Raw genomic sequence first — 26,373 nt, 5'->3', positions numbered from 1 at the left:
GGACGAGAATGGTGTTTGAACCCATTTTTGTGATTTCCACGAATTTGGAAGCTTTACAATATTCAAAGAATTCGAGATTTAAGGACTTCTACTTATATGGTATGTTGCTTTTTCTTTATTAAAATACTCTGATTGTACCAGCAGCAGATTTATATTTTAAAGTATTTCCTTTATTATATTCCATACAAGTGGCAAGATTTAAAAAAAAAAAAGGAATTTGAGTCAGTCTCAAACAACGTGTTTTCGGCAAACCGTTCTTGTACTGTTTCTATTTCACTCCATCTACATGGGGTTTTGTTTTGTTGAAGGCACAGTGTTAAAGTCTTGAAAGTAAATACCAAACGTTTCTCTCTCCATCAACGCTCCATCGCCACAGCAGTGACACGTCATCCAGAGTAAGCGCAAACCTCGCGTTACTCGATAACAACGCATTGTGTAACAGTGTCACCGGTGGCATTTGGCTACACGCATGGCAGCCATTTTGTTTGTTACCATGGTTTCCAATACCGAACGACAAAATCATCGGCATTACTCCTTCTGTTTTCTTCAAGACGTTTATTTTACAAGTACAAAAGTAAGTGCAAATATTTTTTTTGTTTGTTTGTACTTTTACAACTATTGAACAATACTTTTACCAGAATTCAAAATATAAGGATTTTTTTACCATCTGAAGGATTGCTCCCTGTGTCATAAGTTTTTGTTTCAAAGCCTTATGGATGACTTTATATTTTGAGTTACAAACAGTAAGTGTCTTCATCTAAATCTCATCAAAGTACACTGCATATTTGGATACAAGCTGTGACATTTGTTTCAACTAACTATTTTAATTTAAGACAATTGTTAAGACTATTTTATCTTCCACAAATTTATTACGATACTAGTTATCTCATTGTACACAATTTTACAATATTTTTGGAAATTAATGAGAATTAACCTTATGTTCATGTTCGTTACAAATCTCACTCTACCATTTTCATTGTTATTATCAACTTAGCTTCTTACAAAATGCAATTTGATCCACCGGCGGAAATTTTGCAGGTCAAAGGTGATCCACCCATGCCATGGTCCAGGAGGAAAGAAGAATTCTTAACCTACATGAAAGCTATTCATGGTGAAAGAATGGGCTCTGGGAAGAAAAAGAGCATTCTTTTGCATTGCTTAGGCTCGGAGGGTCAGGTTATTGTCAGATTGCCTCTCAAAATTGCTACTCAGAGTGATGGTGGTGGTGATTCCATGAATGTATACACAGAAGCTTTGTCACGATTAGAAAAAAGATTTAAATAAATGTTAGCATTGCTTTGAAACGGTTAAAATTTTATACGAGGAAACAAAAGGATGACAAATCCTTTGATGACTTTTTAACTTCTCTAAGATCTTTAAGCATTCATTGCAATTTTGGCACCATGACGGACGAGATGATTTGTGATCAAATTATTGTTCATGTAAAATGCAAAAAGATTTAAGATAAACTATGGGTTATGGATGATCCAAATCTAAGTGAAACGATTGCTACTGCCAAAGCTCAAGAGCAATCATACTTATGGATGAACACCATCAGGAGCAACACGGAAAAAAATCCCTGATCAAGAGATTTGTACAATCAAGCATAAACATGAACTAAAACAAGAGACAACACATACAGGAGGGAAATATAATTTTAACAAGTCAAAGCAATTGTCACTTCAAAGAGGGAATGATGTATTTAATGACCAGGGCATGTGTTATAGATGTGGTACTAGGACTCACTATGCTTCTTTTCCAGGTTGTCCAGCGTCGAAGAGAGAATGTAAAATTTGTAACAGAATTGGTCATTTTAGCAATATGTGTAGAGATAGACGTCCTCAATTTAACAGGAGGGGTGCTGTTTCTTCCTTAACTGAAGAAAATATAAATACAAATGGAGACGTCAATAGTGTTAGTAACAAGGGTTTTGTAGTGTCCATAGTAGATAATCATACTCAGGTACACTTGAAATCTCCTAAATGCACATTTAAGGTATATGATATTGAATTATTTCTCATGGTGGACTCAGGTTCTCCATGGATCATTATTTCTCATGATTATTTTGTTAACACCTTAGCAAATTGTACCTCGTTAGGCAAACTGACATTATTGCTGAAAGTTTTTGCGGTACAAGAATTGATTTTATTGGCTTCATTCCTGTTAAGTTACATTTCAAACACAGGAAAACTGATATGAAGCTATACATTTCACAAAAAAAGAGTGAATGTGTTAGGCTGGTTTGATCAGTGGAAATTGTGAATTATACTAAATTCCTGTTCCAAAGAACCAGTATAACTATGCAATGATAGTCTTATTGATACAGTTTCTGTTGTGGAAACTACCAATGGTGAAAATCTTACAGCTATCGAAAAAGGAAGCAATCTCATTAAACGTTTCAAAAATGTTTTTAGTGACAAATTGGGAAAACGTAAAGATTTTTTGCACAGAATTGTGTTAAACACCAATCATTCACCTGTTGTACAAAAACTCAGGAGTGTTCCTATCAACATCAGGGAAGAACTTAAGGTAATGTTAGATGAGTTACTTAAGGAGGGCGTCATTGAACCGATAGAATCATCGGAATGGGTATCTCCCATAGTTTTAGTACGCAAATCAGACCATAAATTGAGGGTATGTGTAGATTTAAGAGCACTGAATTCTAATATCATAATAGACTGTCATCCGTTGCCAAATATAAATGAGCTAGTTTCCCTCTTAGATGGAGCACAAATGTTTTCTACCCTTGACCTCAGATCAGCTTACCACCAAGTTGAACTTACTGAGGATTCGAAAAAACTTACAGCGTTTATAACACCACAAGGGTTATTCCAATACACTTGCATGCCTTTTGGACTCGACGCCGCGTCGTTTGTGTTCCAAAGAATAATGTTTCATGTTTTTAGAGATGTTGATGCCTACGTTAAATGCTTTCAAGACGATATCCTAGTTTTCTCAAAGAATACAGCTGAGCATGAAAAGCATTTACAAGAGGTTTGTAGAAAGTTAGAAATAAATGGTTTAACCCCTTCCACGCTGGTGATGGAACCGCTCCGTCACTCCCCTCGGGTGGGCTGTACTGGTGACGGAGTGGTTCCGTCACGGCCCGCTCGCTGCGCCTGCGCAGCACGTTCTGTTGAGCGGGCGGGGCCGTGACGGAACCGCTTCGTCACAAGCACAGCCCACCCGAGGGGCGTGACGGAGCGGTTCCGTCAGCAGCGTCGGAGCGCCGCGCAGACCCCCCCCGCCCTTAGCACTGCGGCGGAATAGCCATCACAGCGAAGGGGTTAACTCTTAAGGCACATAAGAGTAAATTGTTCCAAAAGTCGGTTGAATATTTGGGACATACTTTGTCAGGTAGTGGGGTTATACTGAAAAAATCTAATGTGGGGGCTATCACTAAAGCTCCTGCTCCGGTAAATAGAGATCAACTACTTTCTTTCGCTGGTATGTGCGAATATTACAGCAAATTTGTTGTTAACTTTGCCCCCAAAATGGAGCCTTTGAGAAAACTGTTAATGCAAGGCGCTAAGTATGAATGGTCTGATCTTCAACAACGTTCTTTTGAGGAAATTAAATATGATATCATACAAGCTCCCACGCTTAAACCCTTTCGCATTAACAAAGAGTGTATAATTACTGTTGATGCCAGCTTGTATGGTTTAGGTGGTGGGCTTTCGCAAAGAGAGGGAAATGATGAATGGAATATTGCTTTTGCCTCAAGGACACTTAATAAATGTGAACCCAAGTATGCTGTAATAGATAGAGAACTTCTTGCTTGCGTTTGGGCAATTGAACATTATAGATTATATGTTTGGAGTTTCAAATTTACACTTAGAACAGATCATAAACCTTTGGTTAATATCTTATCAGTTGGAGGAGGTTGGAATTCTACAGCTAGAATTGTCAGACTAACGTAAAAATTGCAAGAATACAATTTCATTACTGTCTATGTACCTGGAAAGAAAAATGTGACAGCTGATGGTTTGTCAGGTCTCCCATGCAAACAAGATGGAGTCAGTGTTGTAAATGATTATGATTTTGTGCTTACCATTCAAGACGTGCTACAAGAAAAGTTTCAAGATATCACTGAATCTCATTGGCATGAATGTGTACAGAAAGTTCACAAATGGGAAGAACTTAAAGAATATATTAAAAATGGCTGGCCAAGTAAGGACAGGGTAAAGTCTGAGCTGTTACCATTCTACAAGGTGTCCGAGGAGTTAGAGTTGGAAAGTGATTTTATTTTTAAGTCAGGGAAGTGTATCCCTCCAGAAGGCATGCATGGTATAAGTCTACAGATTGCACATAAAACTCATCCGGGAATTTCGTCCATGAAACGATTAGTTAGGACATACTTTTGGTGGCCTGGAATTGACAAGTTCATTGATAGATCTGTTAGAGAGTGTCCGGAATGTGTTTCGAGTTAAAGAATGTTAAAGGTACACATTCCACCACTTAAGATAGTCAGGTGTCCATCTGAACCTTGGGAAACAATTGCGTTTGATATTTCAGGTCCCTTTAACATGCTACCAGAATCTGCACGTTATGCGTTAGTGGTCATTGATTATCACTCAAAGTGGCCTGAAGTAAAGTTTGTTCCTAAAGCCACCCACTAATGCAGTCATTAATTATTTTAAAGATTTGTTCACTAGAGAGGGATGTCCATTGTTTTTGGTTACTGATAATGGTGTTCAATTAACATCTAGCAGAGTAAAGGACTTTAGACGTGTCATTAATGTGCCTAAAAGATATATAGACTGTATGTAAAGTTTCTTTTGTTTTTGGTTTTCTCCTTGTTCTTTGCATTTTTTTTACTTTTTCTGTGACAATTTCTTATGGCAATTACTTCTTTTCTTTTGTTAAATAAGGGAGATGTCTTACATTCTCAGTTTATAGCTGTGCACTGTAACTTTAAATGTACTAGCATCCTGTTGCATGCCATTGCATGAGACATGTATTATTTCAATGTGGTTCCAGATTCCACCTGTGTAAGGAATGCTTTGCATCTCTGTTGGGGCAGTTTACCTGGGAATCTTCATGAATGCTGTACCCCATCACCGTGCTGCAAATAAAGAAGCTTTATTTTATTTAACAATATGCTGAGTGAGAACAATGTTAAATGTTTGAAAATTAAGGCATATATGGCATATATGGACTTTATTAGTACCTTTGATTCTGCAGATAGACCAATACTTTGGCATTACCCTATTCAGTTTGGTATCCTGTGTAATTTATTGCGCCCATTCATATCTCTTCATTCGGATAATTGTCTAAAAGTACTTTTGGGTAACAGAAATGAATACTCTGATAAGATTCCTGTAAACAATGATTAGAAACAGGGTTGTATATTGCCCCCTTTGTTATTTTCTTAAAACTTGTCTGTCGTTACTTAGCAAAGTTGCTACCATTCCTCCAAAATTCAGATCGAAGGAATTTTCAACTCTGTTGTATGCTGATCTGGTTTTACTGTCTCTTACCTCAACTGGTTTGCAGAAACAACTTCACATTCTAGCCTCTTTTGTACTTGCTCATACTCTCTCAGTTACTGAGATGAAAACTAAAATTTGTTAATGGGTGTAAGAGGTATCAAATCTCCCAGGTCATGTTTTCTTAATGGGGGTAAATTGGAGGTGGTAAAAGAGTATGCCTATATGGGAGTGAATATTTCCAGTAAAATATATTGGGTTCAACAAGATTAAATATAGCTCTCTAAATCAAAGTCTATAGGCATCAGCATTCTGCCATTTTTCAATGCACAGGGTAAGAAAGATGGGCAATCTCTTTTAAAGGTTTACATTGCAAATCACTTTCAATTGTTTTGCAGCCAAGAAAACTCATTGAAAAAGATCATATGGAGAGAACTCTTGAGGGATAGCAAGGGGATTTATACGTTTGGCAATTTTTATTCCTATAGCCTTAAAAAATAGATTTGAAATGTGACAAGGTGCTATCATGCAAGAATAGTAGCATTTTACTGTTTTTTTTTTTTAAAAGTGCTACATAGAAGATGTTAGAATAATTTGCACCATTGTTTACTGATAAAAAGACTACATTTGATCTGTATGTTCGTAAGGTGGGGTGAGATGCAATTTTACCTGAAGGATAATATTTGTACTTTTTGGGGAGTTTTATATTGCTCGATCTTGACCCGAAGGTATCAGAGTACTTTACTTGAACACCAGTTACATTATAGACAGACACATTAATTTTGCTAGGCACAGGGACATTACGAGATTTGCCCAGTATCGCAGGATGTTAAGTGTCCCAGCCGAGATACAACCCAATTCCCCAGTTTCAAGGTCAACTGCTCTAGCCATTTAGCCACATCCTCTGTACAAAGAATCTTTATTAAATTCAGGCTTGGTCAAATACTGATTGGTGAATATACATGGATCAAAAAGGAGGGGACATGTTTTCATCTAGGTCGTCAATATTTTGGTGCCGAAGGATATAAATCATGTTTTTTTCTTCTTTTACACTTTCAGAGAACATTTATCAGCCCGGTTATTTCTAAATATTTGATAGCAACCACGAGGAAGCCCTACGGTGAATGTTTGCTATCGCCTGATGAAATTCTTTGGATTATTGTAATGTGTCATTAATATTTATGAGAAAAGTTTGTGATTATTTAATATTGATGTATTTAAATTCCCTTGTGTATTTTAATCTTGTATCATATTAATGTTTTTTATCCATTGCTTGTGGTCTTGAGTGCCTACTGTAGAAGCACTTTTTCAACTAAATAAAAATACCTTGACCAAAAGTCCTTCAGATATGATTCTAGTATGAATATAAATGGTGGTCAAAATAAGAGACCATTTGGAGACATAAATGATTCATGTCTCAATCATCTTTATTTTGATGTTGCTTACTACGATGATGAAGATAGTCTTACTGTTAAAAATAGGTAAAGGTGGATAAGCCATAAACGGTGATCTTGGACGCAGAAGGTAAGCACCCTAATTCTGCAGAGTTACTTCCTCCGACCCTTGTAGATGATTATGTGAAGGTTGTTATTGTAAATGCTCACAACTCTTCTCACAAAGACTGTAATTTGTGTTTGACGTCACAGGATAGTATAATGTGGCACTGAAAACTGCTATTTTGTTAAGGTACATATGAAATGTATGTGCCCAGCAGCAAAATTTTGGTTTTTGAATTATGTTGCTGTCCCCTGTAGATGTAATGTGATATAGTATACCTCTGGACAACATTAAATAGACAGTGTGTTACAGCAAAATGTGAAGTATTTAGCCAGAGATTAATAAATAAACTTAATTCTCTAGCTCTCTCAAAAGTACTAGAAGGTTTTGAAGCAGGGACCTGTTAATCTGCAGGCAAATGCCCTACCACTAAGCTATAGCTCCTGCATGTGTACATTTCTCCCTCTAGTGGTCATGACTGTTCATTCAGCAGTGTTCTGTGCAGAGCCGATAAAGTACATATTCTCTTATGGCAAGCACATATGGTAGCCTGAGGGCCGTATCTAGGATTTTCAGGGCCCTGGGCAAAAGGGAATGTGCGAGGCCCCTGAAATTTACATAAGTTGCACCTTCTGGGCTCAGGAAGCTGCTTTGTGCAGACTCCACCTGAGCCGCAGCTCCTCCTCTCAGCCACCCTCAAGCACCTCTTTTACAGCCCATTTTGGACTGAAGGTGTGAGAATTGCTTTGGGGCTGAAGTCAGACCTGTGCGGGCTAAAGTGCTGACAATGGGCATTCTGCAGAGTCTCTGAATGGGCAGCCTGAGAGGTGTCCCCCTCCCCTAGGCCTTCCCACACCATCCCTTAGAGGCCCAGGGAGAGGGCCCCCTCCCATGGGCCCAGTTGTAAAGAGAAGCCTTTCTTTCAATTTGATCGGCAGGGGTACATGAAGACTGGTGGGGTGTTGTATTTGTGCGGAGCCCCATGCTGGTAGGCAGAGTGAGAGGCCGTGGTCAGCTGCCTACACTGCCCATGCCTAGAGCCAGCCCTGGGTAGCCTGGTGTCAGCACGTTGCCGATGCAAAGTCAAACTACATCAAATCAACTAACTAGGAAGGAGTGTTGGTTGTGCCAAGGTTCTACCTGGATAGTGGAAGTTGTGTGGTTTTATTAGCTGCTGTTAGTTTAATTTCCATATGTATTCATTTGCATAATGATGTTCTCCATGTTTTTCATTCATAAATTCCTATCCTTTAACGTGAGTTAATGTGGTGATTGAGTTTGCACTTTTTTTTAGATACCCTTTTACTTGTACCTAAATGGGCATATTTATGCTGCAGTTGTATTTTTATGTATAAGTCAGAGAAAGGACCCATGTGCCTTCCTTTTACCTAGATGGTGCCCGCTTCACGGCCGCTGCGCTTCGTGAAACATGAAGCGGGCGCTGTGCTGATAAAAGGCACACAGCCTCGCCTACACACACAGAAGTGCCCATTGCGCTGCAACTGGTTCGAATTCGGCCTCTGATCCGTATCTTTGCAAATATCTGTCTTGTGAAAAAAAGTAGTCTGTTTCTGTTAAAGCCCTGTTTTGAAGATGGAGGAAGCAGCAGCTCCCCTATCTGTTAGCAACATGCCACCTGCTTCACAGTGAAGTGGGTGCCGTGCTGATAAAAGGGGTGTGGCTGCACACGCACCCACATAAGATGATGGTGGGTGCGTGTGCAAGTGTGGAGGGTGGGGGCTTGTGGGGGCAGGGGGCAGAAACACTAAGAAGTTTTGGTTGGGGTCTGCAACACAGGCAATACATTAAAAGGCAGATTACTTTCTGTATGTGTTGCCCAGATCGGAGGTGTCTGCATGTTACAGGCAGGCCGCGAGTCACATGATGATTTCGTCACACAGCGGCTGTACAAAGACACGCACAAAGCCTTTGAAAACAGAATTGTATAAGAAACGTCTGAGAACACGGTTGCATCTGTACAAACCTGTTCAAATGTACCAAAAACGTCCCTGAACAATATGTAATAAAGAAAATGCGGGAGCCTACAGATCCTGTGGCACTACTAAGGGGAGTGAACAACTACAAAAAGAGGAGGACCAGGAAGCCCAATTACGATGAGGCAGGATTTCTACAAGAAAACGGAATAGACAAATCCAAAGCCATGGGAGGAGTCTAACCCGACAAAGTACATGCAACAGATCACCTTATTACATGCACTTTATGATTAAACAATGAGAAAGCACAAACAGCAGACCAAGGTCAAGCACATTAATTCTGTGTCTTCCAATTATCAGATGGTGCAGTCACTTCCAACATCCGCTGTTTAAGGATGTCTAAATTAAACCATTATACAAGAACAAAAGGGAAGGTGCACTCCAATGAAGTCAATAGAGAACATGTACTGTATGCTCAACCTACAAATTGTAAACTTCCTTCGAAAAGGGTGTAAAGACCCTTGAAAAGAGGTCAACCGAGCTTGGATTTCTTGCCTAGATAAGTTATTAGATAGCATGGGACCTTTAACTAGAATTCTATGTGCAGCTAAACAGGCGCAAAGTCTGGGGGGGACCTCTCGATCCCGAGATAATACCCAAGTTGGCCCAAAGGGTGATTTGTTTCCTGGGCAATTCAAACCCTGGGGTGTCCTGTGAAACGAGAAAGAGACTTTTCCCCCTACGTTGGGGAAGTTAGCATGGTCAGAGTTTGGTTTAAATGTGCAGGGTTCCCTCTTTGGAGACACATTTTTAAAGGAGATTGGTTGCATCTTATCTTTGGACAAGGCTCATTCCTCATTTATAAGAGTATTTGGTTGGGTTTCCCAAGGGCCAGTGAATACAGGATTCCAATTTCTTCAGAACCTACTACAGCCACCAATTGAAATATTTCAGGACAATGTTCTTCCTACAAAGGAGAAGTGGTAGACATTTCAACATCTGTGGCACACAGATAAGGGCAGGGTGAATTAAAGGAAAGAATCCAGTCTCCTCCCCCTTTGTGAAAATTAGGGCCAGGTAAGTCCTTTATGCACCGGAATGGGAGCAACCGTTAGGTTCCACAAACAGTGTGGGGGAGTCAGATAGACTTCTATGCCCCTTTATTTCAAGACAGGCTCTCTGCTCCAACGTGTTTCCCAGGAGGGAGTGGAATTCATAACTGTGGAAGTACATGAAATTCTTTCAAAGGTGGAACTATACCACAGACATCCAGGAAGGGAGGGTTATCAGAAATATAGTTTTGGTACAAAAGAAAAACAAATAGTCCAGGCCAGTATTAAACCTGAGAGATCTCAATCGTGTTGTTCTTTACCACCATTTCAAGATGGAAACAGCAATCTGTCTACGAGACTTTATTCTCCTGGGTGATATGATGATGCACTTAAACCTGAAGGACTCAAATTTAACAGTACCCATTTGTCAGAGCCACAGGTAGTATATCCATTTTCTTTGGCAATGACAAATGTACAGATTCCGATCCCTTCCTTTCGGCCTCTTCTCTGCTCTTTGACATTTTTGCTAAGCTCTTAAAGCCAGTTACAGTAGTCCTCATCTCAGGGGTTGAAGATGGTAGTCTGCCTGGACGACATGATTTTCATATTGAAGCAGGTTCAGGAAGAAATAGATCTAATCCAAAACTTAGGATTTATAATAAACAAATAGCAGTTGGATTTGACACCATCAAGCAAAATTGATTTTTTGGGGTTCTTTGTTGACTAAGGTAAATGTTATGTTATGTTATGTTATGTTATGTTAAACTGGCTTATATAGCGCATGGCTGCCCCAGCAACAGGGCGTCCCAGGGCTCGCAGACAGAACCAGGGGAAAAGACACAGCAGAAAGGACAGAGATGTATAGTCACTTTCGGGAGTAGGCATCTGCGACAGCCTCACTAAGTGGAGGCGAACAACCAGGTTTTAATCTGTTAACGAAAGGACCAGTGATCTTGTGTGCTGCGCGCCTCAAGTGGGATAGAATAGAATAAATTAATGTTGATGCTTCCGAGACCAGATTTCCTCCAGACACCAGGCAAGGTTGGTAGCTCTTCTCTCATCAACTAATTCAGGTAATATTTCTTAGGCCCCTTTATTACAAGGTGCTTCAAAGGTTACAAATAAGACATTTACACAGGGGTCCGAGTTATTCACAAAAGGTCCCCTTAGGTCCTGAAGCAAAAGCAGAAGTAGGTTGGTGGTTAAGCCACATAGATGCCCGGAAGAGTTGGGCTATCTTCCCTTCATTTCCAGAGCAGGTCAGATGGAAGTCTCTGTCGATGGGAACCCAGGTGTGGCACCTTCTTGAATGAAGGAAGATGGTCGAGGAAGGAGTTCTCAACACACAAAAACAATTAGAGCTTCTTGCAGGTTTCTTTGCAATCCAGAATCAAGTAAAAGGCAAAGTAAAATGTGCAATTTTCCTTCAAATGGACAATATGACTGCAGTCAGTTATATCAACAAGTTGGGGGGAACAAGGTCAAAACCACTTGCGGAGTAAGCCAAACGCATTGTGGGAGTTTTGTCTCCAGCTTGGAATTTCGTTGGTAGAGGAGTATATTTCGGGACTGTCCAACATGTTAGCGGACTGGTGGTGCTCAAGGAATTTCTGTGACAGCAGCGAGTGAAATTTAGATTGGCAGGTTTCAGGACACTGGACAAAGTTTGGGGTATGTACGATATAGATCTGGCTGCATAGAGGCTAACAGCTTGGCTGAAGACATTTCCAGCTGGAGGCCAGATGTAGAAGCTTCAGCAATAGATGCTTTTCTCCATGACTGGTCTGGGGGAAATCACTATACCTTTCTACCCTTTGCCATAGTCTCCAGATGTGTGGCCCAGATACACAGGTAATCAGCAAAGGTGGTGATGGTGACACCACTGTGGAGGAGTCAACCTTGGTATCCCACTCTGTTGGAACTGCCAGTGGATTGGCCTATCCAGCTTTCGTCTTTTAACAGATTGTCAGGAACGCTTATGCTTAGAATCACAGTCTTGTTTTACAGGGCAAGTTGAGCCTAGCATGGAATTTTTCAAGGTATTCACAGATGTGCCAGGACATTGAGAAATGGCTTCTGGCTAGACCTACATCAGGGCATCGCAGGCTGGAAACACAGTCAGAGCATACAGTTCAGCCTGGAAGGGATGGAGTGTGGAAGGTATATGGAACAGTATATTGAGCCCATTTTGTCAGATGTCTCAGGTGTTTTACATTTCTTAGCAGCAGGGCAAAAGTCTTTCAGGAAAGTGAATTGTTATAAATCAGCAGTGTCAGCAGGGCACCGGAAGGATGATGATAAATAAGGTGGAAAACACCTGTTGGTGTAATGATTATTGATGAGAATAAGGTACGTGAATTCCACCAAGCCTAGGTACTTCACAATGAGTGATGTTAACTTGGTTTTACGCTTATTTGAAACATCAAATGACAATGAATGTTTATCATTTAAATCATTATCTGCTAAGTTGGGAACACTATTGTGTCTGGTATCAATTATTAGGGTATCAGATATCAGAGCCTTAGATGTTTAAGTTATAAAAAATGTTCCTGTTGATTTTCATGTAAATATTACAGAGCTTACTAAGAACACCTTCACTTATGTGGAATTTCCAAGTTTTCCGTTACACCCAAAATTATGTGTGGTGTGTTGTGGTGCCTCAAACAGTATGTGTGTGCGACTAATGAGGTGAGAACATATGCTCCGCAAATGCTAATAGCTGTGTATAAGCCATTTACTCCAGTAATATCAACCCCACAGAGTAGATGGGTAAAAGGGGTGATGGCTTTGATAGGATTAGATACACATGACTTTGGGTTGCATTCAGCCAGAGGGGCAAATGCCTCTAAAGCATTCCTGGCTAAGGGTCATCTAATTGACTTTGTAAAGTCTGCATATTGGTCTAGGAAGTCAACTTTTAAAGACATTTTATTGTAAGCCTGTGGAGCATGCTGCAATGACAGTGGTTAATAAGCTTTGAACAAGTATGATACGAACTTCTGGTTTTGTAATAAAATTGGCAATTCTCCTAGCTATTTGATGAAGGAGATGTAGGAGAGTAGGGTCTGCTTTCCTATGGTCACCCCATTTTTTGCTTTTTACTTCACTGGTTTTCGACTTAATGTGGCTGTGGGCCTGCTAATCAGACCCACAACCCTGCTGTTCTCTCTCTAAATTCACACCATGTACTTTAGGTACATCACCAATTGGGATTTGGGTCACTCTTATGCGTCCCTGTACAGAGTACTATAGCTACCCAGGGCATAGGTGCACCCAAGGCCTTCCAGAGGCTGCAGTATATCTTTTGCCACCCCTGGCTGGCCATCCAAACTGAAACAACTGGCTGATCACTCAGCTGGGGCAAGGTCGTGTAATCACCCCTTGCTTAGATATAGTATTCCTTTGTCTAACCTTATATCTAGACACATATACACCTATAAGTCACTCCGATGGCAGGCCTTAACAATCCTGAAGGCAGAGTGCTTGGTTTTATGTGAGATGGTGCTCTAGCATGAGCTGAGCCTTTCTGCAGCTTTTGGAGCCATGTCCTTATAGTCTTTCTAGGATATTGCCATACCATATACTCTTAAGTGCATTATGAACCTCGCGGTTAAATGCTAACTCTGGTTTATCTTTATCAAAACATGTCGTGTAAGGTGTCATACGCTTTGGAATACTACCCCCTCGCCAGTCCTGGCGACGGGGGTAGCATTCCACCCTTCTAGAGGGAGAAGACATGTTAGTTCCATTAATCCCGGTTAAAGTTAACCAGAGCCTCAGCATCACAAAATGGATGCTGCTGCCACAGACACAAATCTGACCTCCTGCTGCTGGGAGTCCTTCCAGCGAGGGAGGCTTGGACAATAGGTTTCCTGTCACAGGGAGGTGCTAGCACCACCCCAGACAGGCTATAGTGTATTGGGGAAGGGAGAGCTGAATGAAATGAGACACTGCCTGGGGCACACAAGGTGTCCCATGCATAGTCCAGTTCAAACCGGTGCTGGGGCACTCCAGCCCCAGCTCTGGCGCGAAACTGGACAAAGGGAAAGGGGTGTAACCACCCCCTTCCTGGGTCCCACCCATAGGAGGGACCTAGCAGGTAATCCAGCCCCTAGATTTGGTATATAGGTAGGAGCTGAGTCCCAAGACTTTAGATTTATCCTGACGGAAACTCTGATACGAAACTCTGGACCTTCGACATCCTACTCGACGTAGAAGACTGAAGAATCTCCATTGTGGTCAAGGAGTGACCACCCTGTACAAGCAGGCACCATCAAGCGCTCAACAGTTTGCTTTGTCATTGCTCCCGCCGGAGCCCGAACACAGAGCCTGACAAGACCTGGACTTCCAGACATCCAATAGCCCGAACCACAGCCACAGCAAAGCTGAGACCCGTGGAGGCGACGAGAGACATGGGACCGGCCATCTTTGAAAGCCTGCGAATTGCTTTCCGTGCAACTTCTGAGGCACCCTCGAAGTTGTGCATTGGGGATTCAGAAGCCCCAGCACGGAGCACCAAATGCACCAAAGATCAGCCCTCCACACTCCACGAGTTCTGCGTGGGGCCCTTCTGCATTTTCCTGCTCGACGCGTCTGTCCGGTCACTTGCCCATTGGCTAGTGGCCTCTGTGACGACGAACCTTTGAATTTCCAATGCTGGTCTGGTTGCTCCAGACTGGCCCTTGCTCCCCTGAAAAGGAGCAGCCCATCAGACCTTGCTGGTCTGATTAAAAAGCCATCTTCCTTTTCTGCTTGGGTTGCCTTTGCTAAGGCTTGTTGACTCCAATCCGGAAGCCAACACCGCCGACAGCGAGATCCTTTGTGGGACAGTCCATATCAAGCTCCTGGTTGTCGTCGACACCTCCTGGTCCACGTGGCTGCAGAGACAAGCTTCACGACATCACAGGATTGCTTCCCGACATCGCTTGGTTCCTTCATGGTTCCATCCTGGTCACTGGCTAGTGACCCAGACTCTGTCCCCTCTGCTTTCAGGTACTCCTCATCCTCGATCCGCCCTTGGATCCAACCGGACTCTTCTCTCCTGGTCGCCTGCAGCATCTTTTCTCCAAGGCTCCGTAGAACTCCACGACGAAACCCGACACACTTTGGGACCTATGCACCCGCTTCCTGTGGGTGAGGTAACGCGAGTACTGCTGTGCTCCTGTGAAGATTAACTCTCCTAGTGTCCTAGTTTCAAGTGGTTAGCTTCTAGTCCAGTCGGAAGACTCCTAAATCTCTAACTTTCTAACTTTACGCACCCATTGACACGCGTGTGCCTTTAGACTCTGCACACGCATCCCGTGGGCCTCCTGCTTCCTAACATCTGTTAGTCCAGTATAGCCCCAGCGATTCCCAAGGCCCTAGGCCTTCCAACTGTTCGTGACGTGGTTCTATACCACTATTTTAGTATATGGTTTAGCGGGCCACCAGGGCCTATCCATATTTGTGCAACTTATTGTATGTTATATTGAGTTCCTTGTTATGCGCTTGTGCCTCTGCCCTCATCAAGAGTTCAGAGGATTGATTTAGAAATAAATACATTTATTTTGAATATATAACCTGTGTGGTGTCCTTTGATTTGGTATTAAAGGGATTGCATATGGTAAAACAGCTGGCTTCACATGCCCTCTTGAGTTTAGCCTAAGACTGCTTTTGTCCATGCTACCACTAGGATAGCTGGTCTATAAGGTTGACTTTACAACCATCACCATAAGGGTTGTTTGGACTGATACAGGGTGCCCACTAGAATAGTGGACATCACATATAAGGCCAACTTCTCACATTGGTGTGCAGCGGGTGGGATTTGAGCTTGCTGTTGTTTTACCAATTGTAATCTTTAAGATATCATTTGAAAGATCACACTAGGTACCATAGGTACATATAACAAGACTTAGAATACATAAGTTCTACTGAACTTAGTTGTTGTAGACCAAAGGGCCTAGCACACCCTGACTACAACTCCTAGGGCCCGATTCTCAGAATGAACTTAAGACTAAATCCTAAACTTACTACTATTTGGTATTCACAGAATGCACTTACTACTTTCGGGATTCACAGAGTGAACTTACTACTTTCGGGATTCACAGAATGAACTTACTGCTTTCGGTATTCACAGAATAGATTTAAGACTACTAACTTTACGTCCGCACTCGGGCCGGAAATTCCGGCCCGGAGGCGGAGTTTCTGGCCCGGAGGAGGAGTTTGCGGCTTGGAGGTGGAGCTTCTGGCTTGGGGGCGGAGCTTGCGGCTCGGAGGCGGGACTTGCGACCCAGGGGTGGAGATTTCAGCCATGGCTAAATCCCCATCTCTGAGCTGGAAGCTCCGCCTCCAAGCCGCAAGCTCCGCCTCTGGGCCGCAAGCTCTGCCCCCAAGCTGGAAGCTCCGCCTCCGGGACAGAAACTCCACCTCCGGGCCGGAATTTCCGGCCCGAGTGCGGACGTAAAGTTAGTAGTCTTAAATCTATTCTGTGAATACCGAAAGTAGTAAGTTCATTCTGTGAATCCCGAAAGTAGTAAGTGCATTCTGTGAATACCAAATAGTAGTAAGTTTATGATTTAGTCCTAAGTTCATTCTGTGAATCGGGCCCCTAGAGAGGTTCTAGTAGAAAACACATAGTGTAGGTAGGTGCACACACCACACCTCACTAGAATCATGTCTACCACAGGTGAGCCAAGTATGACTCTTCCTGTGGGGAGTGACCCTCCCAGGGCACCCTCTAGAAATGAAATGCTCAATTTCCAAGAGATGAGACACTTGTGTACCTCAAGGAGATTGAAACAGGGTTCCAACCCTACCATTTCCCACCTAATAGAACTCTTAGAGAGGGCTGATGCTGAGAAGGCCTCTAGACAAGGTCCCTCAGTTCATGCAGAAGAGGTCTTACCCTCTACAGATGATGCATCAGACCCCACTGTCATAGGTGAAGAAGGAGATGAACCAGAGGAAGAATCTGAAGAAGACGTTTTTTAAGATAGCCATGTCCAAGTTGGGAGACTTAGCCAGGCTAACCTAAGCCTACATGGGGCTGAGAATGGGCTATCCCCATACAGACCTATTAGTAGACTTAACCAGGGGTATGAGAGGAGAAGGTCCCACTCAGGTGAGTCCCTCCACTCTAATGCCTCTAGGGGATCCAATACCCTTGCTTAGAGAAGGATGACCTCTCCTGAAAGGAGGGAACATCAGGCTAGGAGGCAAGAACTAGAAGTTGCCCTTGCCAAAGAGAAGCTTGCCCTAGCTAGAGAGCAGAAGTTGGGTGGGTCACAACCCACTGGTGGCAGCAATATCCCTAAGGATAAAGACAGGTCCCATGAGAATACTAGGCACCTGAGTAAGCACAGTGCCCCCCTATAAAGATGGGGATGACATCCACAAGTGGATAACTGCTTTGGAAAGGGCCTGCAAAGTCCAGCAGGTCCCCCAGAGTCAGTGGGCAGCTATCTTGTGGCTCTCCTTTGAAGAAAAAGGCAGAGATAAGCTCCTCACAGTTAGTGATGCGGATGCTAGTAACTACCCTGTCCTGAAGAGCGCTCTAATTGATGGGTTTGGCCTAACCACTGAACAGTACAGGTTGATGTTCAGAGATACCCAGAAGACACAGACTCAGGACTGGACTGATTTTGTTGATTGTGCCACTAAGGCTCTGGAAGGTTGGTTCCTGGGAAGCAAAGTTAAGGACTATACAGGATTGTATAATTTGATCATGAGAGAGCAAATACTTAATAATTGTCAGAACCAGTTGTTGCACCAACACCTGATTGACTCAGATCTGACCTCTCCCCAAGAATTGGGAAAGAAGGCAGACAAATGGGTCAGAACCAGGGTTAGGCAGAAGCCCCAGAACCAAGGTGGTGATCAGAAAAAGGCAGACCAAAAAGATGGGGATGAGAAACAAAAAGACCAGAAGTCTTCATCAGGCCCCCACAATTCTAATAAAGGGGGGTCCCAAACTTCTAAGAAGAAGAAGAAAGAAGGTCCAAAGAAACCTTGGTGTAATTATTGTAAATCTGCCTCTCACTGGTTTAGTGAGTGCACCAAGAAAGGTACATCCCCTACCACTGCAGCCCCTAAGGCAACTGCACCCCCTAGTACAGGCAGCAGTCGTAGTTCCCAACCCAAGGCTATGGTTAACCATGGGTACTGAGGTGGATTCTGGCCTAGTCAGGATTCCAACTCAGGCTGTCCTGATCTGCGATGTGGACATGGCTATGTCCACTACTGTGAGTCCCAATACTTTGGGCAAGTACAGACAGACACCTTTGATTAATGATAAAGTGGCTCAGGCCTACAGGGACACATGTGCCAGTGTCACTATGGTGACACCTAACTTTGTGGACCCTGGACAGATTGTACTGGGTGATAATTACCTGGTGACCAATGCTAGCAATGCCACTACTACACATAGTGTGACAGTTGTTAACTTCTCCTGGGGAGGGGTAACTGGCCTCATGAGAGTTATGGTAAGTGCAGACCTCCCAGTTGAATGTCTTTTGGGCAATGTTCTTGAAAACTCAATTTTTTTTTTTTTTTTTAAAATATATTTTTATTGCAGGAATTAGTAAATCGTTACAAAATCGACCAGCATAATAACACAAGCAACATCAGCGAAATACAACCCTCTGTCCCCGCACCGTAAGTTCCGTACATAGCCTTCCGGCCCACAACCCTGGGGTCGGGCGGCGAAATGCAATGGGGGCTCAGAAGGATGTCAGAGCTGGTCCGGATGATCCACTGTCCGACATCTGCTTTTCCAAACAAGCCTATAAACCCAAAAGATAAACCCCCACCCTCAAAATACTACTAACCAAAGTAAATCCCACCCAACCCCGCCATCAGCGCCTGAGAACAACCGCAACAGGATCTACTATGGGACCCACGGGGAAAGCAACAGGACTAATAGTGCAAATGTTTTAATGGGACTCGGGGCGAGTCGCTTCTTCACCTTCAGAGTCGCTGGGGGCGCAATAATCCCTGAGGGCCTGCACTAACATTTCCCACTCCAACGCTGCCTCCTGCGCCTTCTCATTACGCTGCCTCCTAGCCAGTTGGTATCTCAGGGTGCTCTCTCCCGCCGCCCACTTCAAGAGCTCGCTGTGCCATCGACTTCCTGTCGGACCAACTCGTGCCTTCCAGTTCCTGGTCACCTCTCGCTTAGCAAGAAGGAGCCCTAGGTCGATAAATTTGCTGGAGATTTTATTCTTAGGGGTATGAGGGAACCAGTGTAGGAGTCCCACCGCCGCATCAAATGATAAGGATCTCCCCGTCACCTCCTCCAGGGTCTTCCCCACTTCCACCCAGTAGGATGATAATCCCGGGCAGGCCCATAACATGTGGAGGAGGTCCGCCTCCTGAGCCGGGCACCTAGGGCAATCCGCCGAATTCGTGGCAAAATATCGCTTAATTTTCACTGGGGTCAGATATGCTCTATGGAGAACGTAATAGTGGACCAGCTGAAAACGGGCGTGGCGTGTGCCCCTCCAGGCTCGCCGCACCAACTGGGACCAGGTCGTCTCCGGGATCTCCCTGCCAATGTCCTCCTCCCAGCGGTTTCTCAAAGTAGTGAGAGGAGCCAACCCCTCGTTGATCAATCTGCCGTAAAGGCAGGTGACCGCCTTCACCGTGCCCGCAGACATCATCACGTATTGGCACACCGGAGATAAGGCGGGTTCCTCCTGCCCGCTCTTCCAGTGCGCCTGGATCGCTCGAACAATGGCCGAGTGCAACAGAAAGTCACCACGGGGGATCTCGAAGCGGTCGATAAGATCCTGGAAGTGCAAGAGCGCCCCGTCCTCATACAGATCCCCAACCAGCTGTAAGCCAGCGTCCTCCCAGGCCGCCAATCGTGACCAATCGCCTCCATGGGGGAGGGCCGTCAGCATCCCCAAAGGTATTTCGGGCGCATATGGTGTTCTCAGATGGCCTCGGGCGTGAGCCCGATTCCAACAAAGGCGGACGGTCCGCTCCTCCAACGACAAATCCCGCAGGGCCAAACGTTGTCGCAGCGCTATGAAGGAGAGAACATGCCTGGCCATGCCCGTCCCCCTTCTGTCTTCCGGGCCTCGGAATTCCCGGGCGATCGCCTGGGTGAAGGTCTGGAGCTGCGCCGCCAGATAATACTTTTCGAAGTCCGGCACCGCAAGCCCCCCCTCATCTTTCGGCCTCATCAGGGTCTTAAGGGCCACCCGACGGCGGCCCGAGCCCCAAAGGAATCCGACCACCATAGATCGTAATAGTCGAAACGTGGCCGGTGGGACCCAGATCGGTAGTGTCCGGAAATAATATAAGAGCCTGGGAAGCGCCACCATTTTAAGCAGAGCGATCCGTCCCGCCACCGAGAGCGGCAGCGTGGCCCAGAAGGCCATGCAGCCTCGAAGTGCTCGAGTGCTGCGGGCAATGTTCCCATCCAGGAGGTCGGATGGGTCGTGATAGACGAATACCCCCAGGTACTTAAAGCAGTCGGGCTCCCATCTAATCTCCCTACTTGGAGTAGGGGCGGGGGCACCCTTACGAACCGGGAAAAGACAGGTCTTGGACCAATTCACCCGGAGGCCCGAAACCTCCCCAAACTCCGTGAGCGCCGTCGCCGCTCCATGTAAAGCGTCGAGGGGGTCCTCTAGGAAGAGCAACAGATCGTCTGCATACAGCGAAACGTAGTGCGGCCCCGAAGGCGTCCACAGGCCCATATAGTGGGCTCCCGATCGAAGATGCAGCGCGAGTGGCTCCACCGCCAGTGCAAAGAGAAGTGGGGACAACGAACACCCCTGCCTCGTGCCTCGTTCTACCGGATATTGCGAGGAAATCAGTGGTCCCGCCCGGACCCTGGCCGATGCAGAGGCATAGAGAACCGCGGTCCATCTGATGAAGCCCTCACCAAGGCCGAATCTCCGCAGCACCGTGCAAAGGTAGTCCCACTCCAGGCTATCAAAAGCCTTCTCTAGGTCCACCGATAAGACAACCGGGGACGGGGCATCCACAAACGGTTCCCCTAGCAAACGGAACAACCTGCGAATGTTCATAGTCGTGTTACGCCTTGGGATAAAACCTGCTTGGTCCTCATGCACCAGGGAACTCATGTGTCCCAGCAGCCTCGAGGCCAAGATACTGCTCAGTATCTTATAGTCCACCGTCAGCATCGATAAGGGACGGTAAGACCCCGGGTCTGACGAGTCCCTTCCTGGTTTGAGGAGAGGAACCACCAACGCCTCACACATCGAGCTCGGGAGCCGCCCCAACCTCTTCGCCTCTCTGTAGACCACCAATAACCTAGGGGCCAGGAGGTCAGCATAAGCTGCATAAAACTCCACGGGCAGGCCGTCCAGGCCCGGGGTCTTATTTCTCGCCATCCGTTTAATGGCACCGCGGATCTCCCCCAATTCTATGTCGGACCCCAGGGCTTTCGCCACTTCGCGCTCCACTGTTTGGAGCTCCAGTGGGCGTAGATAATTATCGAGCCGGTCAGGGTCTCGGGCGGAGCGACTGCGGTACAAACTTTCGTAATAATGCCGGAAGCAGCTGAGAATCTCCGGTTGAGTGTATACCTCGGTTCCGTCCGCCTTACGCATACTTGTCGTCAATGAGGACTGACGCGTAGGGTTGGCCAGCCACGCCAACAACGCGCTCGATCTGTCCCCCTCCGCGATGGACCGGACCGTGTAGGCCTTGTAGTCAAAACAGCGAAGCCGTTCGACCTCCGCCGCCACCTTCTCCCTCGCCCCCGCCGTGTGTACCTGTAATTCCGGGCGCCCGGGGCGGCGAACTTCCAGCTCGCGGAGTGTCCGGTCCGCTGCGTCTAAGTCAGCTAGGATAACTCGCCTCATGCCCACCTTTTTAGAGATGCAGTAACCCCTCACCACTACCTTAAAAGCGTCCCACTCTAACGCTCTTGTACTCGCGGTGCCGCTGTTGGACGCAAAATATTCCGATACCTTATCCCCCAGGTCCGCCCTGAAAACACTGTCCTCAAGAATCTCGGGTCGTAACTTCCAGGTGGGCACCGCCGGCGCCCCGGGGAGCCAGCGAAGGTCCAGCAGGAGGGGGTTATGGTCTGAAATGGTCCTGGATAGGTACTCAGATCGGACCGCTGCCGAAACCAGTTCGGGCGAGCCAAGAAATCCATCCAGTCTGACATGCAACTCATGTAGGCTCGAGAAGTATGAATAGTCCCTAGATGTGGGGTGGTGCGCCCTCCAGATATCCGTCAGACCCCAGTGGGTCTGCCAATCCTTACGACCCTTAGCCGTGCGACGAACCGGAGAATCGGGAAGGGGTGGATGTGAGCGGTCAGTGTCTACGTCCACTACTGAGTTGAAATCTCCTCCAAGCAAAAGGGGCCCGGAAAAGAAGTGGGCCAACGAGCCCGATAACCTGGAAAGGAAGGCAGTCTGGTCTATATTAGGAGCGTACATACAGCAAACGTTCAAGTCCCTCCCTCCTAAAGTGCCCGAAACGGCCACGTAACGCCCCTCTGGATCTATCACTGTGTTCGTGACCTGGAAGGGGACCCCAGCTCTAACCCAAATTAGCGCCCCCCTGGCATACGCGGAGTACGATGTGTAGAAGACCTGCCCCCTCCATCTACGCTGTAGCGCCGCCCCTTCCGCCTTGTTCAGATGAGTTTCCTGCAGCAGCGCCATTTGCACTCCCCTACGCACTAAATAAGCGTGGACTTTGTGGCGCCTGGACATAGTATGAAGCCCCCGCACGTTCCAAGTAACACATTTCAAGTTAGCAACATCAGCCATTGTCCCATATTGTTCTCGCACAGTCTCCCCATCCGGGTCCCCACAAAAAAAGTACATCATACATCCCAGCACTGATGGCGGCCATTTTCCCCAACCAAGGCCAAACAACCCAAGAACGAACCAAACCCCCACCCACCCTCCCCAGAACAGGACCCAAACAGCACCATCCAGATCCCATCCAAACCTTGCCCTCTAACAACCCAATAATCCCTACTAATCCTGCGGTCGCCACCGTAGGAAGGCCTTAAGGGCCAGGTGCGGGCCGGGCGGAGGCAGTGGGCCCTCGACGCTCAGGCTACCAGGACTAAAACAAGCCCAAAACAGTACCAAAGACCCTCGGGGCAAGAACAGGGGCACCCCACCCTCCCCGCCCTCGTTGTCAGCATCAAGTGACGGCAACCGCCTCCCCCCTGCCGGGCCCCCTCCCAAAATGAGGTAGCTCACCCCGTTACCCCTGTCCATCCAGAAGGTCTTCCGCCGACTTCGGTGTGATCACCGGTGTATGGGCGCTATGGGTCACCGAGTCCTCGGAGTCCGACTGTGCCCCCTCGTCACCCGGGTCCGCTTCCTCTTCAATGGCATCATCCCGTGCGCCAGACAACTCATATAACACCTCCAGCACTCCCCTCCGCTCCGTTGACGTCTCTGCAGTTGAGGGCCCCCCTGAGCGGCCACGGCGATTCCTAATCCTCCTGGATCGCCGTCTCTGTTCCGGCCCCTCCGCCTGACGGGATGAGGAGCCGAAGCCATCTTTCCCTGCTCTGTAAAGCTCGAGCCAGGCACAGACATCCTCCGGGGTGTCGAAGAATTGAGTCTTGTCATCGACAATGATGCGGAGCCTAGCAGGATAGAGTAGCGAGTACTGGATGCCCTCGCTCCTGAGCTCGCGCTTGACCGCCAGGAAGGAGAACCGCCTGCGTTGAGTTTCGTAGGTGTAATCCGGGAAGATGTTCACCTGACTGTTCGCCACTTTGAATGGGCCATTATGCCTGGCGGCATTGAGGATGAAGTCTCTGTCCCGAAAGTGTAACAACCGCGCCACCACTGGTCTCGGGGCACGTCCCTGCTGCGGTGGCCGCGCCGGGACTCTGTGGGCACGCTCCAAGGTGTAGAAGGAGGACAGCCCCTCCGGGGCCACCGTGTCACGGAGCCAGGCCTCCAAGTATGCCACCATGTCGCCATCCTCGATCTTTTCCGGAAGGCCCACCACGCGGATGTTGTTCCTCCTGTTGCGGCCTTCCGCATCTTCCGCTCTCTGCTCTAGGGTCGCAATCCGGGATAAGGCATCTTTCATAGTCGCAGCCAAGGTTCGCTGCGCCGGCTCCAAGGTTTTCACCGAGCTCTCCACCTCCTTGACCCGGTCCGACAGTTTGCCGTGGTCCGCTCTAAGGAGACCAAGGCTCGTCGCCACCTGGGCAATGTCCTGTTGGAGGGCCGATCGCGTGGTCGCTATCGCCTCCAGGACGCGGTCGAACTGCTGTTGCATCGACGCACCACCAGAACTCTTTGGGTCCCCATGTTCCTCTTTGTCCTGGGTCTCCGAGTCTGAGGCGGTTGGGGTAGTCCCCTTGGCTCCTCTAGGTTTCCCCATGTCGCCGGGGGTACTCCGTGATGGTCCAGGAGCATGCGTCTCCGGGAGCAGATGCCGACCGCGACCCTCCCGGTCACTGGATCTTAAGTTGAGTATCGGAGACCTCCTTCTCCAGGGCCTGTGGGAACTTCTCCGCTTCGGCTCGCGCCACCACCACGGCGTCCGAGGGCACCGATAAGGGGGCGGAGACAACCGCCGCCAGGTCGGGCAGGCCCGCACAGCCGCTAAAGTCCCGGGGTGAGGGTCACCAACTCCACCGGACGATTTGTGGCGCCAGAGTGTCGCGCCTCCCATGGGAGTGGACTGGCCAGGAAACTGTAGCTAGGTGCGGTGTCGTGAGTGCGGCCACCGCCTGGTTCACCAGACGTCCGCTCACGGGATCCACTATAACGTGGGCATCCGCCCGGTTACCCAACCGAGTGCATTCTCGTTGCAGAAAGTCCGATCCGACCGATATCTAGTGCACAAATCAGCAGGGGATGGCAAAGCCGGAGGCGAGACGCCGCCGGCGACGCTCCTCCAGTTCAATGGATCCGGCTAGGGGGACAATGAAGTCCGGGCGCCATGTTGGGTCCGCAAACTTCGGTTTTACGCCGGATCACCACTCGTCCGAGCCACATCAAGGGCCCCGGCAGGTCGTCGTCGGCCCGTCCAGCAGAATGCGGGGTCCGGGGTGCCCCGCAGCCTCCGATTTACAGGATAATCACGGGCTCAGTCCCGGAGCCGAGCTCTCAGGCGACCATCGCCATCGGCGCCCAAGCCACGCCTTCTGTTCTTGAAAACTCAATATGGTCAGAAGTGGAGTATAGGACTCATGCAGAGATGTTAGGCATATCAGCACATGTCCTTGCTGTGACCAGGTCACAGGCCAAAAAGTGCCAAACTGAACAGGCCTTGGATCCTGAAACTATGGACCAAGTGTCATCCAAGAGAAAGAGCAGTAGGGTTAAGGCAGTGCCTTCCCCCCTGACCTCAAGTGAGGATCAGCCTTCTCATGAAGCTGATTCTGAGACTCCTGAAGAAACTGTCCTGGAAGAGCTTGAACCTAACCAGGTTGAGTTTCTTGGGACAGGGGGGCCTTCAAGGGCAGACTTGAGGCAGGCTCAGTTAGACTGCCCCTCTCTTGAACCCCTCAGACAGCAAGCTGCTTCTGAGGCTGCTAGGAATGCTACAGGTACCCATAAAGTTTACTGGGATGAAGGACTCCTTTATTCTGAGGGTAGAGACTCCAAGCCTGGTGCTTCCAGGAGGTTAGTCATACCTCAGACATTCAGGGGTTTCCTTCTTACCTTAGCCCATGATATTCCCTTAGTAGGACATCTAGGCCAGAATAAGACTTGGGATAGGCTTGTCCCTCACTTTCACTGGCCCCATATGTCAGAAGATACTAAGGAGTTTTGTCCCTCCTGAATGACCTGCCAAGCCAGTGGCAAATCAGGTGGCACAACAAAGGCCCCCCTGATACCACTACCTGTGGTGGGGGTACCCTTTGAAAGAGTTGGGATTGACATTGTTGGACCAATGGATCCCCAAACAGCTTCTGGGCACAGATTTATACTGGTGGTAGTGGATCATGCCACCAGGTATCCAGAATCTATTCCCCTAAGGACCACAACAGCACCTGTTGTGGCAAGAGCCCTCTTGGGAGTTTTCTCAAGAGTGGGCTTTCCAAAGGAGGTTGTCTCAGACAGAGGTGCAAACTTCATGTCTGGGTACTTGACTGCTATGTGGAAGGAGTGTGGTGTTAATTACAAATTCACTACACCCTACCATCCACAGTGCAATGGGCGTGTTGAAAGATTCAACAAGACCCTCAAGGGTATGATCAAGGGTTTACCTGAAAAGCTTAGGCGAAGATGGTACATCCTTCTACCCTGCCTTCTGTTTGCTTACAGAGAGGTCCCACAAAAGAGGGTTGGCTACAGCCCTTTTGAGCTTTTGTTTAGGCATCCTGTAAGGGGACCCCTATGTCTGGTAAAGGAAGGATGGGAGTTACCTCTCAAAAAGCCTAAACAAGACATAGTGTACTATGTACTTGGTCTCCGTTCCAGGATGGCTGAGTATATGAAGAAGGCTTCTAAAAACCTTGAGGCTAGCCAAGAACTTCAAAAAGCTTGGCATGACCAAAAG

Source organism: Lissotriton helveticus, chromosome 6 (assembly GCF_964261635.1).
Source record: "Lissotriton helveticus chromosome 6, aLisHel1.1, whole genome shotgun sequence".
Classification (NCBI taxonomy): Eukaryota; Metazoa; Chordata; class Amphibia; order Caudata; family Salamandridae; genus Lissotriton; species Lissotriton helveticus.
The sequence above is the reverse complement of the archived record's forward strand: the minus strand, read 5'-3'. Positions refer to the sequence as shown.